The 11714-nt window shown below is 32.6% G+C and overlaps 1 protein-coding gene across 1 annotated transcript in view; it reads left to right on the plus strand.

Moving 5' to 3' along the window:
• LOC106876447 (muscle M-line assembly protein unc-89) overlaps positions 1 to 11714 on the plus strand; it is a 351593-nt gene that overhangs the window by 261422 nt on the left and 78457 nt on the right. The gene's annotated exons all lie outside the window — the stretch shown is intronic.

An 11714-nucleotide genomic window follows, 5' to 3' on the forward strand; every position in this document is an offset into this window, starting at 1 on the left:
TATGGGTTGTTGTATCCCTCAATAGGGTCATTTTCTCATTCTCTGAGAAACTAAAAGAGTTAAAGCTGTGAAAAGACAGATCCTGTAATCTGTAGACTTCAGGGCTTCCTCTGTTTAGGACATGAAAATGGTTTTTCTTTCCTCAGGAACCTAGTTAGGTGTTGTCTCTGGTTCTTTTACAATCTTATTAAACCTTATATGTCCCTATTGAATATTTCAACAATAAGTTTTCATCTCATCCTGATATCTTCCCATTGTTTATTGTTGTGTCTAGTCTACTTTTTGGTATGGCCTCCATTACTTTTTCTTCAGGTGCTTCCTTCATTGTTTGCAACAATTTTGTCTATTATATTCTCTACTCTAAAATATCTCAATTTCTTTTGCTATTGGCATTTCTTTGATTTCCACTTATTTTCACCTAATTCTTGATAAAAGTATTTGGTTCAAAATATTCAAAGACAGTTTCTATGCTATTCATTTTTATTATATTACTGTAGTATTTGTCTCTTTCTCTTTCTCTCTCTCTCATTTTTTTTTCTTTACATCATTTATATCTTTAAGGTAATGCTTTCGGTAAGGATTAAGAAATAATTTAACTCATATTTTTGTATGTTTTAATTGTTGTTGTTTCGGTATTTACTTCTGAGTGGATATTTCTGAGGGCGTTTTCCATTTTCCTTTGTAACTTAATTTATCAATAACTTGGTCAAGTAATGTGTGTTAGTTGATATTTTATAACATCATCATCATCCATTTTCCATGCTGGCATGGGTTGGATGGTTTGAGAGGAGCTGACAAGCTGGAGAGTTGCACCAGGCTCCCCAAATGTCTGTTTTGGCAGAGTTTTTACACTTGGATGCCCTTCCTAATGCCAACCATTTTACAGAGTGTATTGGGTGCTTCTACATGGCACCGGCACCAGTGATTTATATGTGGAACCATGGCAGGTGCTTTTCACATGGCACTGGCACAGGTGCTCTTTTATGTGACACCAGCACAGGTGCGCTTTTATGTGACACCAGCACAGGTGCGTTTTATGTGGCTCCAGCAAGGGTGCTTTTTATGTGGTACCAGCACAGGAGCTTGCAAAACAAGTCCCTCTCAGCTGAGAAAGGGAATGCAACTGAGAGAGTTGGAGAGAAAGATAGAGAAACAGTCAGAGTGAGAGAGAAAGAAGGGGGCTACCTACAGGAAACAGTGGGAGTAGTATAAGTAGTGCAGTGAGGATAGAGAGAGATTAGAAAATACCTGTTTATTACCCAAAGTGTTTGGTTATTTGAAGTTACTGTACTGTGTCATTCAAAGACAATTGTTTTACCTTGTGACTACCCATAGGTACCATCTGATAGGATTTACTTGTAACTGGTATCAGGATTGTCTTTCTTCTGATTATTATTATAATCAAGGTTGAAACTGCAATTCCTGATTGTCTTCTCAGCAAATTTTTTAATTAAATTAAAAATATTTCAAAATTATCCAGCCTTTAAAAAAACAGTTTATTTGACTCTGCTGACATAGTACTTAGTAGTCTAACCTCCAATGGCATAACGCTTGAAATATCTCATAACGCCATTTAACGGTTAAAAATTTGTGAAATTAAACCAGTGCTGAAGATTCAAAAACCATTTTCTAATTAACAAATAAACAATAAGAAGGACAATGAATCAATAAATGTCACAAACTGAGGAGTAAAAATGGAATCATAAAATGGCTTGTAAAATCATAGCACAAACAATATTTCAAATAGAAAATCTTGTTTTGCTTTCCTATCCATGATACTAGATGAGATAACCTGACATTGTCAGCTTCGTAATTCCAAGTAAGCTCAAGTTATTTCTTATTCTTCACTGCTGATTTCTTAAATATAATTCCTGCACACCTCAGCTGAAACATTGAAACATGTTAATGGATATATCTTTCGCTAAATGCAATTATATTGATGGCAATAAATAAATTATTTGTCTCTTTCATCCATAAAACTGATTTATCATTTTGAAAATTAAACATCGTCTATACTAAAATTGTAATGCCATCATCATTATCATCAGTAGCAGTATCTTTTACATGTTAGCACAAGTTGGACTGATGATGGTATTGGACTTAACTGTCCTTGCTGTCAGTCAGTCAACCAGTAAATGAGTAAATGAATCATACATTGCTTTTCCATTCTAAGATGGAATTATCAATCATTACCAAAGTTATTAATCAAGTTGTGATAGTATCATTGAAAGACGTTTTCTTATCTTATATTTTCACACATTAGTTTTGTTATTATAATAACATAGGAAATATGTTTTATTGAAATAAGTACTTCAGCTATTATAGTGGATATATTTACTGTTAGATTCTTTCAGTAGGACAAATGAGAATGATGGCTATTTTCATTAATTAAGGTTTCAGTGAAAAGCAAACCATATTAATATATGTCAGAAGCTGACCAATCATGCAGACTGGCATTTTGTCTTTTCTCAATCTATTGATTGGTCCATTTTGATGACACAGAAGCATTGAAGCATATAAATGAGAGATCTAGAATAGAACAACGTCCTTATCTGTCAGTGGAATCTCAGTTTTGGAGAGGAAATGACACACCTAGTACTCAAATTTAAATTTTGGTTTCAGGATCAGTTAACACGGGAGCTTCTGTATGATCACTTGACCTACTAAAAAATAACGGCCAGATCTCCCTAAAAGTGCATTTTGAAATATGGAAGGATACATTGAACAAAAGGATGGGTGGTCATTGTTGGAACACCTTTTAATCATAAAGCTGCTCAATCAAAGCTCATGTTTCAGAGATGAGGAATTATGTACATTATTTACATTATTTACATTTGATGGATATTTGTCCTCATCTTGTTTGTTGTTAACACAATGTTTTGTCTGATATAACTTCCAGTCTTCATCAGGTGTCTTGGGGAAATTTCGAACCTGGGTTCTCATTAATAAAGTATTTTTCGATATTATCATTACTATTATTACTATTATTATTATTCAGGTCACTACCTGGAATCGAACTCAAAATCATGGGGTTAGTAGCCCGTGCTCTTAACCACAATGCCATATGCCCATGGACAGTGACCTGAATAATAATAACATCAAAAAATACCTTAGGAATGAGAACCCAGGTTCAAAATTTCCCGAAGACACCTGATGAAGGCTGGAGGGTATATTAGCCAAAACGTAGTGTTAACAACAAACAAGATGAGGACAAATATCCATCAAATGTAAATAATGTAAAGCTTGTGTGTTTTAAGGACCAACTTGACTACTTATGCTTACAAAGAAAAAGTCCTGGGGTCGATTTGTTCGACTAAAGGCGGTGCTCCAGTATGACCACAGTCAAATGACTGAAACAAATAAAAAGAAAAAATCACAAAATATAACAAATTAAAAAATGCTAAATTTTTGCACAGACTAACAAAGATTTATATCTATAAGACTTATTAAAGGGAACCATCACAATATAACTTAGATTTACAAATAAAGAATAGGCTTTCATCGTAACTCCAAGCTAAACTGAAATACAAATTATATCAATAGAATTGAACCACATGGCCATTTTGCATGTTGAATGAATGAATCTAGTCTCAACCATTAAATCAATTATCAGTGTGTTTGTTATAGGAGGTCTTCATACTTAGGAAAATCATTCATTGGTTCCTGAAAAGAGTAATAATGGTTTGTTTTCAATAATGGCAGTCTGAAACATTGTTCATCTCTCTGCACTGCTATAAATGGAATTCATTTTAATATAGCAAATTAACAAAGAAAATTTAATTGGAATTTTGTCAGATTTCTTTTCTGTCAGTTTGTGTTTGACTGGTTTTTTAATTTATGATTTTACAATTTAAAAGATCTCTTGGTATATTTAAACAAAATGATATAAGCAAGATCAATAGAAGACTAGTTAACAATTTTAACTTAGAACTTGACAGAACATGTTTTACATTTCTATTGAAGATGCTTAAATGTTTTTTAAATTTCATTTCTTTTCTGATTGATTCAGTTTTTTTTTAAAGTTTCATAAATGACATTTATCTCTTTTCATGTATTATTATTAAAGAAGCTTGTATATCATTTTTGTGCCTTGATGGCTATTATAATATGTCTAAGTATTCTTGAAGCTGTTGAATTATATGAAGTGTCTCTTTTTCTAAATAAGTCATTAATCCATAATGTTGATTTTAAAGTAATAAGGAATATAAGCATATTTTTGCAACTTAAATAAGATATCAGTGATCAGACAGGACTCCTGCTGCTCGTAGCAGTAAGCAATATTTTATAACAAGACCTACTTACTAACATGGTGGACAGAACTATCAAAAGTTAAATGGATTTGCCACAGGGACAGTACAAGACAGCTGACCTTACAGGAATTGTTGACTTCTCAGACAGTTGCCGAAAATTATATTTATTTGTCAGTTATAAGAAATTTATCAGCAAAGACCTATTGAAACCAAAATTATGGATTAATGGCTAAGAACACCTCATCAATGGGGCTCATAATATCTAGAGACAAATCCTAACAAACTTGTATTTCAGTTAAGGTTGTCAATGACTGTTTTCATCTCATTAACAATACACAATTATCTCAAACTATTGTTAGATTTTGTTGCAATATGACAACTTCACTGTAAATAAGCAGTTCCAAATATGTATAAATAATTTAATGAACACAATATATTTTTTATGTGCTACTATTAGTTTCATGTGCTAAGAGCATGCCACACCATGTTTTTTAACATGTCAAGTGGATGAATGGAACAAGAACGTAATGGATGACAATAAAAACAGATGGATGATACAAAGACGAACAGGAAAACCAGAATGGAACATTTGTGGCTTTCTATTCCTCAGTCAAGCTTCCAATCATCATTACGCTTTCGGTCTGTTACACTTGAGACTGTTCAATATTGGTAGACCCCAATAATCTAAGCTAAGGGCATTAAATTTTTGGAAGAAAGCGAGTGAATATGTGCATCAACATGGACCAAAAAAATCGAGAAAACGGAGAAAATGTTACACGATTACAAGGATAAGCATATTAAAAGGGCTCTGTGGAAAAACTCATTTAAATAAAAGGGGTCCTTGGTAGTAAAAAAGGTTGGGAATCACTGGAATATAAGAATATTCATGTACAAAAATTTGTGATCAGATATTTAAAAAATTCATTCCAAAGAGTTTGTCTAAAAATCAAAGTTTGGTTGATGCATGCTGGCACAAGCAGGAAATGTTTTATGTATAGCTCCAAGAAGCCAAAAACTGAAGAATAACTTTTTAAAAACCTAATTGATGTTCTGTTTTATTGGTTGGAACATTCTGTAAGTAAAGATGTACATTTGCTGCCGTTAATGCATACGCACATATATGGAATACAGTTTTGTTAGGTATAACATTTAGAAGAAATTGCTATTGAAACAATTTTCTAGACCTACAGACAATTATCTGTTTTCAAGCATATACCTTGGCATGTAAAACTAGATCTGACTTGATTGCCATTCCATTCTGGTATGAGCATCCTGTACATGCTGTCTCCCACAGGATATAATGTCAGTAAAAAATGTTGAACATAAAAAAGAAGCAAGAAAAATGAAATTTTTTTATAACTGTTATCTCTGGCACTTCCTCTTGTCTTCCTCTTACACGACTCACTGTCAAAATTACTTTCTTTTGTTTGCTGCAAGAGAAAGGTTAAACATTTTAGAAATTGCTAGATTATAGAAAAAATGCTAATAAAGAAACAGAATGAATATAAATCAGTCTTTGTCTCTAAACTGCTGTGATGTTTGTTATGAAGGTTTTGGATATGTTTCAAATAATCCTTACAGCTTTGCTCCAATTACTTTTTACTCGTAAAATAAAATACAGAAGGAATGGGAAGAAATATGTGAACCGTTTCTAACAGTTGCCATTTTCTACAATGAATAGTTTTACTATTCTCCAAGTTCAGTTCCTAAATCGTTGACCTCAATAACTTTCTATAGAATTCATGATTTTGGCAATGAAAAGAAAATGAAAATTTAATAAAAGTAGAAAATTAAGGGTTTCGAAATTTATCATTTGCTGTATGTGTACTTGTGTGTGTGTGTGTCTGTGTGAATCTGAATATAAAACTGACTTCCATTCTAAAGATCAAAGAAAATCCTTGTCTGGTCTCAGCTTACTTGATATTTAGGTACAGGGTAGGTTGTAGATGTGTGGTACTTGGGAACAAAATACAAGTAAAAAGGTACAGTAAGTGGGATTTCTGGCAGTAAGTAGGATTTCTTGTATGTAACGTTAGTCTTAGTTTGTATGAATCCTCAATGAATTAAGTTTGTGTTATAGGAGAAAGGAGAGAATGAATGATGTGTGTTGTGATTAGTTGAGACTTTGAAGTGGTGGAGATGTAGTAGCATATTAGAAATGTCTAATAGCTGTCACTAAACTGCACAAATCAATAACCATAGTCATATACTTACGTATAATGGTTTAGTTTGGAATTCATAAACAAACACGAAGTAAGGAATATGCAGACACAGAGAAAAAAGTTTTCAAGCAATATGAATGCAAATTAAACTCTTTTATTGTACTGTTTTAAAGCATTGATTATGTGATTTTAAATTGAATGTGTGTTTGTGTTTTTGTGTGTGTTTAAAGCAGAAATTAGGCTTGTGATTTGTGTTCTAAGAAATAATTTAGAAAACAGAATAAAACAATGAAAAATTCTTCTCTAGATGAACCTATATTACAAATTACTTTTAGGTCTATTTTATTACTCTTGTCATTTCTGCTTCCTTTATTGCAGTAAGCAAAGCAATTCAAACTGCAATTAACCAAAATATAATCTCTAAACTGACAGAAGCCTTGTGATATTACTTTTTAAAAATTATTACTTAAAAATTTAATTTCCTTTAGCTATCAAAATGGAAACCAGGGAAAAATAATTTAAAATACAGTAAGGAGTAAATATAGGGAAATAAAACTCTCTTATGATTGCAAATAAAGTTTTTTAAATAATTACATTTTTTCAAATTTATTTTTTGTTTTCAAAAAATCACTGTGAATTGCAATGTGAAAGAAAAGATTTAAGAGATATGCCTAAAACGAATAGTTTTACCATAAAATAGTCCTGACTGAAAGTGATTCTGAGTTCTTGGCCTTTGCAACTGCATCTGTATTACTTATGTTATCAGTGGTAGTTTCAAAGATGTACTGTGAAGATGTAAGATTTAGATATACCATCTGCACTATTAAGTCACATTTTATGGTTTAGATTTCTGTTTGTTGACCTTATCAGCGTCCAAGATGAACATGCAATCTTTTTATTTCCTCTTTTTGAAAATTTGTTTTAAAATATACTGTGTTGCTTCAATTTATATCCAATTCAAGAATCAATTTCTTTGTGTCCAAACGTTCCAGTTGTCTTCTACTTTCATAAAATTTCTAAATAATAATTGAGTTTCAGACAATTATCTGATTTAAAATTCCATCATAGTCTAGGATACCATTTTATCCAATGTTTATATCAGAGGTTTTAGTCAGAGCTTTTGTAAACCATCAAATAAGATAGTAATTTATAATTTATGACTACAAAGTCATTCTGTATTTTGTTCTTATATTTTGCTATGGTACATAGCTAACTCATTCGATACCTTGCTAATATATATAGCATAACTAAAAGCAAAAAGAAAGAATTCAAACTCTTAATTCTTCAGTTACTAAACTGGAACCCAATCTCCTCAGTTATTTCAACTCCTTATAACTGATGATGAAATATCAGTTATTATGAAGATATACATCATTTAAACTTTATACCATATACATATAGCCTACACATATAAGCAACAGTTTGTCTTGTATATACCTGTCTTTTGTCATTATTATACATGGCAAGAGATTTTATATTGAGAATATTAAGAAGCTTATTAGATTTAAAAGACTAATCTTATAAAGAATTTAATCAAAAGACTAACTGAAAGCTGTTTCTAAAGTTATTTAATACCTCTTATTCTATAGCCATGTAAAACGGCCAAAGATCACAGCTGGCCATGACATTGTAATGTCACCCAATTATTAATGTTTCATTCCTCCCACAGATGAAATAGAATTTTCTGGCTTTGTTAGAGCCTCTGAGACTGATGTCAGAAAGGGAAAAAGAAAAACCATGATTGTTGTGTTACTACACTGAGAAGCCATGTAGCAAGAAGTCAAGTTATCCTCACCCTGGAGAGACTTGGTCAGAAAGAAAACAGACACTTGAGAGGACCAGCTAGACTTTTGATCCATACAAGGAATGTAGCGTACCACTCTAAACAAAGTGATACAGGCCATGTGACAGGATATTGTCTTTATCAATGCTTAGATTAACCCAGGGTTGTGGTAACAGGCACTTACCCAAACTTCAGTGTTGAAGGGTGAGACCTGAAGCTATGGAATTAAAAAGCAAACTTCTTAACCATATGGCTGACCTCCATACTCTTTAGTAAAGACCATTTTTCTTTAAAATGTGCTGCAGAAGATACAGTTTATGAATATAACCACCAACAATAATATTGAAGAGACAATACTTTTACAGACAAATTATTTTCGGATGAGCTGTATCATAACCAGGAGAAACATTTGTCTGAAAAGTCAAGAAATATAAGTTCTTAATTTACTGAATATTTAGTTTTTTTATAACACTTTAAAGATGCCAGCCGAGCATTTGATAAAATATTATATACATAAAGTGTATCATGTCACCCAAGGGTTCGACATAATGCCTATAAATGGTATTGCATTTTTTAAATTGCTACCTATTGATGCCACGGACATATGGCGTAGTGGTTAAGAGTGCGGGCTATTAACCCCAAGATTCCAAAGTTCGATTCCAAGCAGTGACCTGAATAATAATAATAATAATAATAATAATAATAATAATAACAACAACAACATTGAAAAATACCTTAGGAATGAGAACCCAGGTTCGAAATTTCCCCAAGACACCTGATGAAGGCTGGAGGGTATATCAGCCAAAACATGTTAACAACAAACAAGATGAGGACAAATATCTGTCAAATGTAAATAATATAAACTTTCAGTATTCGAATACCTGTAATCCAGGTGCCATCATCTATATTCTTGCCTTTATTGTCCAGGCTCAGGTGAGTTTATTCCAGTGGATAACATGGTCCTAGCTACAATGTCTGTGAAATAATATCATCATCGTCATCATCATCATTTAACATCCATTTCTATGTTGGCATGGGTTGGATAGTTTGACAGAATTTCATGAGCCATAAGACCACATCGAGCTCCAATGTAAATTTTGGGCACAACTTCTACAGCTGGATGCTCTTGCTAATGCCAACCATTTACACAGTATGCTGAGTGCTTTTTTCAATGCCACCTGATTGTGAAGAAAAGAAAGGAAAAAAAAGTGGGAGGAAAGTAAAAGAAGGAAAATGCCTCCTTGACTATACCTTGGGGTAGATAGCATTTGAGAACTATTTGGGGTGGGTTGATAATTCATCAAGTAGAGATTTTCATGATTAGAGGAAAGATTTGGCTGCTATTTTTAGCTGGTTGAGTGACCATATCGTTCATAATCTATTTTTCAGTGCCATTTTACTTTGCTGGAAAAAATTGCATGAGTCTGCAATATCGTACCTTAAAAATATATTCTTATACGCATATTTCTACATGTAGGTTAAACGGTGCTGTAACACTGATTGAAAACATAATGTGCCTGAATTTAAATTATTTATTCAAAGAAAATTATTTATTCTTACCAATGAAGTATTTTATGTCCTTTATTTTATTAAGAATTCTAAATTATTTTGATCAACAAATTATTTTTCAGAATATCTACTTCAGTTCTGTATACATTACCATGCAAATAATTATTTCTTACAACTAAAAATGGTAACATGAAGCATATTTCCTAAAGACAGCAGCTGAAACAAATGTTTCTTTGGTTTTATTTTATTTTATCTTTTTCTGTCCAAAGTCAAAGAGAATATAATAAATATTCTATTCTCTTCTTCCAAGCTTGGGTTTAACTCTTTTTCCCTGTACAACCATTGTCTCTTCTCACACTGTCTACAAGAATTTTAACAATTCTCTGCTTAATTGCTTTATCTTATTGTATTTTTTTTTTATCTTATTGTTTTCTCATTCATAGAATTTTATCTTTAAAAGATCTTCAACAGAAAGAAAAGTGCTCATTGTTTTCAAATGTCAAAGAATGTTTAATCAAACAAAGTGGAAACAATTCTGGGAAATTAATGCAATGTGCCATTACTATTTTCTCAATCTTCATCAAAAATTCCCATTTCATCCTGTTTGTTGCCAATACTCTAGAATTTGCTTTATTCTCTATTTTAAAAACGGTTTATTTGTCAATCATTATTTTTTTTTTCTGCTCAAGGAATTGCCTGTGCTTTTACCCAACCAGTGCTAGTGGAAACTATTCTTTTGATACAGATACGGAATGTATTATCATTTGGTCTTATTCTTATCAGGATGGAATTAAACTGTGTGGTGGTTTAAAACCTGGAAACTAAACTTAAGTCGATACCAAAGTAGATGGAAAACTATCCAAAATATTGTTCCAATAGCAACTCAGACATGCTTATAAAACAAGTGATACTTCAGAAACCAGAATCTGCTTTGATTCTATCTTTAGCCATGAAAATTTAGCATTTTCCATAAACCAGATAATTCTCGTTGTTGAGTAGCTAGTATATTGTTGATGAGCGGTAAGAGGTTAATGTGCTTTCCTTAAAAACACATTAAGCACTTGAGACAGGTGTGCTATACATAAAAAGCTATACATACAAGAACAAACTTGTAAATATTTAATTCAAACCTCTCTAATAGCATGTGTGTGTGTGTGTGTGCTGAATATATATATCATGTATGCTGAATATATATCAACACTTTTGACTCTGCCAACTATCATTTCTGCTTGTACTCACCGTCACTGTCTCAAAAGTGACAGAGGCAACCATTTAACTGTGAAGCTAAATCTACTGGAAATTTAGTCTTTTGTAGCATTCATTTAAGGATCATCACCCCTAGAATTTTCGTGAACACAGTCTTGCATTTGACATCAGCAAAGCATTCAAGTGTCTGACATGCAGATTTCCTGGTAAAATTCTATTCACCTCTCGTCTCTTGGAGAGTGACTTCATATCAGTTGCAACATCATACCATGTGCTAACAGAACCCTCTATGACCCGCAATCTATAATCTCTGGTGTTCTTCACATTCTTCCTTCCATGCATCAATGATATATCTGTTGCCACTTCAACAATCTATATTCCTCTATAGATGATGCCACCTTTCATTTCCCATAAATAATGCAGTCTTTTCAGCTGCACCTAAAAGTCAGAGGCGGAAAGGGATAAACTACCTGCATCAACTTGCTATAAAAGTAGGTAGTAATTTTACCTTGTACTTATTCTTAGAGCAAGTTTTGAAGAGTGCAGTTCGATTTAACAGTCATTTTTTCAAAGCTATAATAGAAGTGACAAAGGAGCATATTCAGCATATTTTGCTTTATGAGTTCAATAATGGCAACAGCGTTATGGAAACTGTGAGGAATATTAATGCAGTATATGGAGATCAGACAATAAGCGTAAGCCAGTGTCAACGGTGGTTCCAGAAATTCTGAGCCAGAAACCACACCAGCATCGGTTTTCAAGTGATGGTTGAAGGACACAGGCAGACACGCTCACACACATAAA

The sequence above is a fragment of the Octopus bimaculoides genome, chromosome 12 (assembly GCF_001194135.2).
Source record: "Octopus bimaculoides isolate UCB-OBI-ISO-001 chromosome 12, ASM119413v2, whole genome shotgun sequence".
NCBI lineage: Eukaryota > Metazoa > Mollusca > Cephalopoda > Octopoda > Octopodidae > Octopus > Octopus bimaculoides.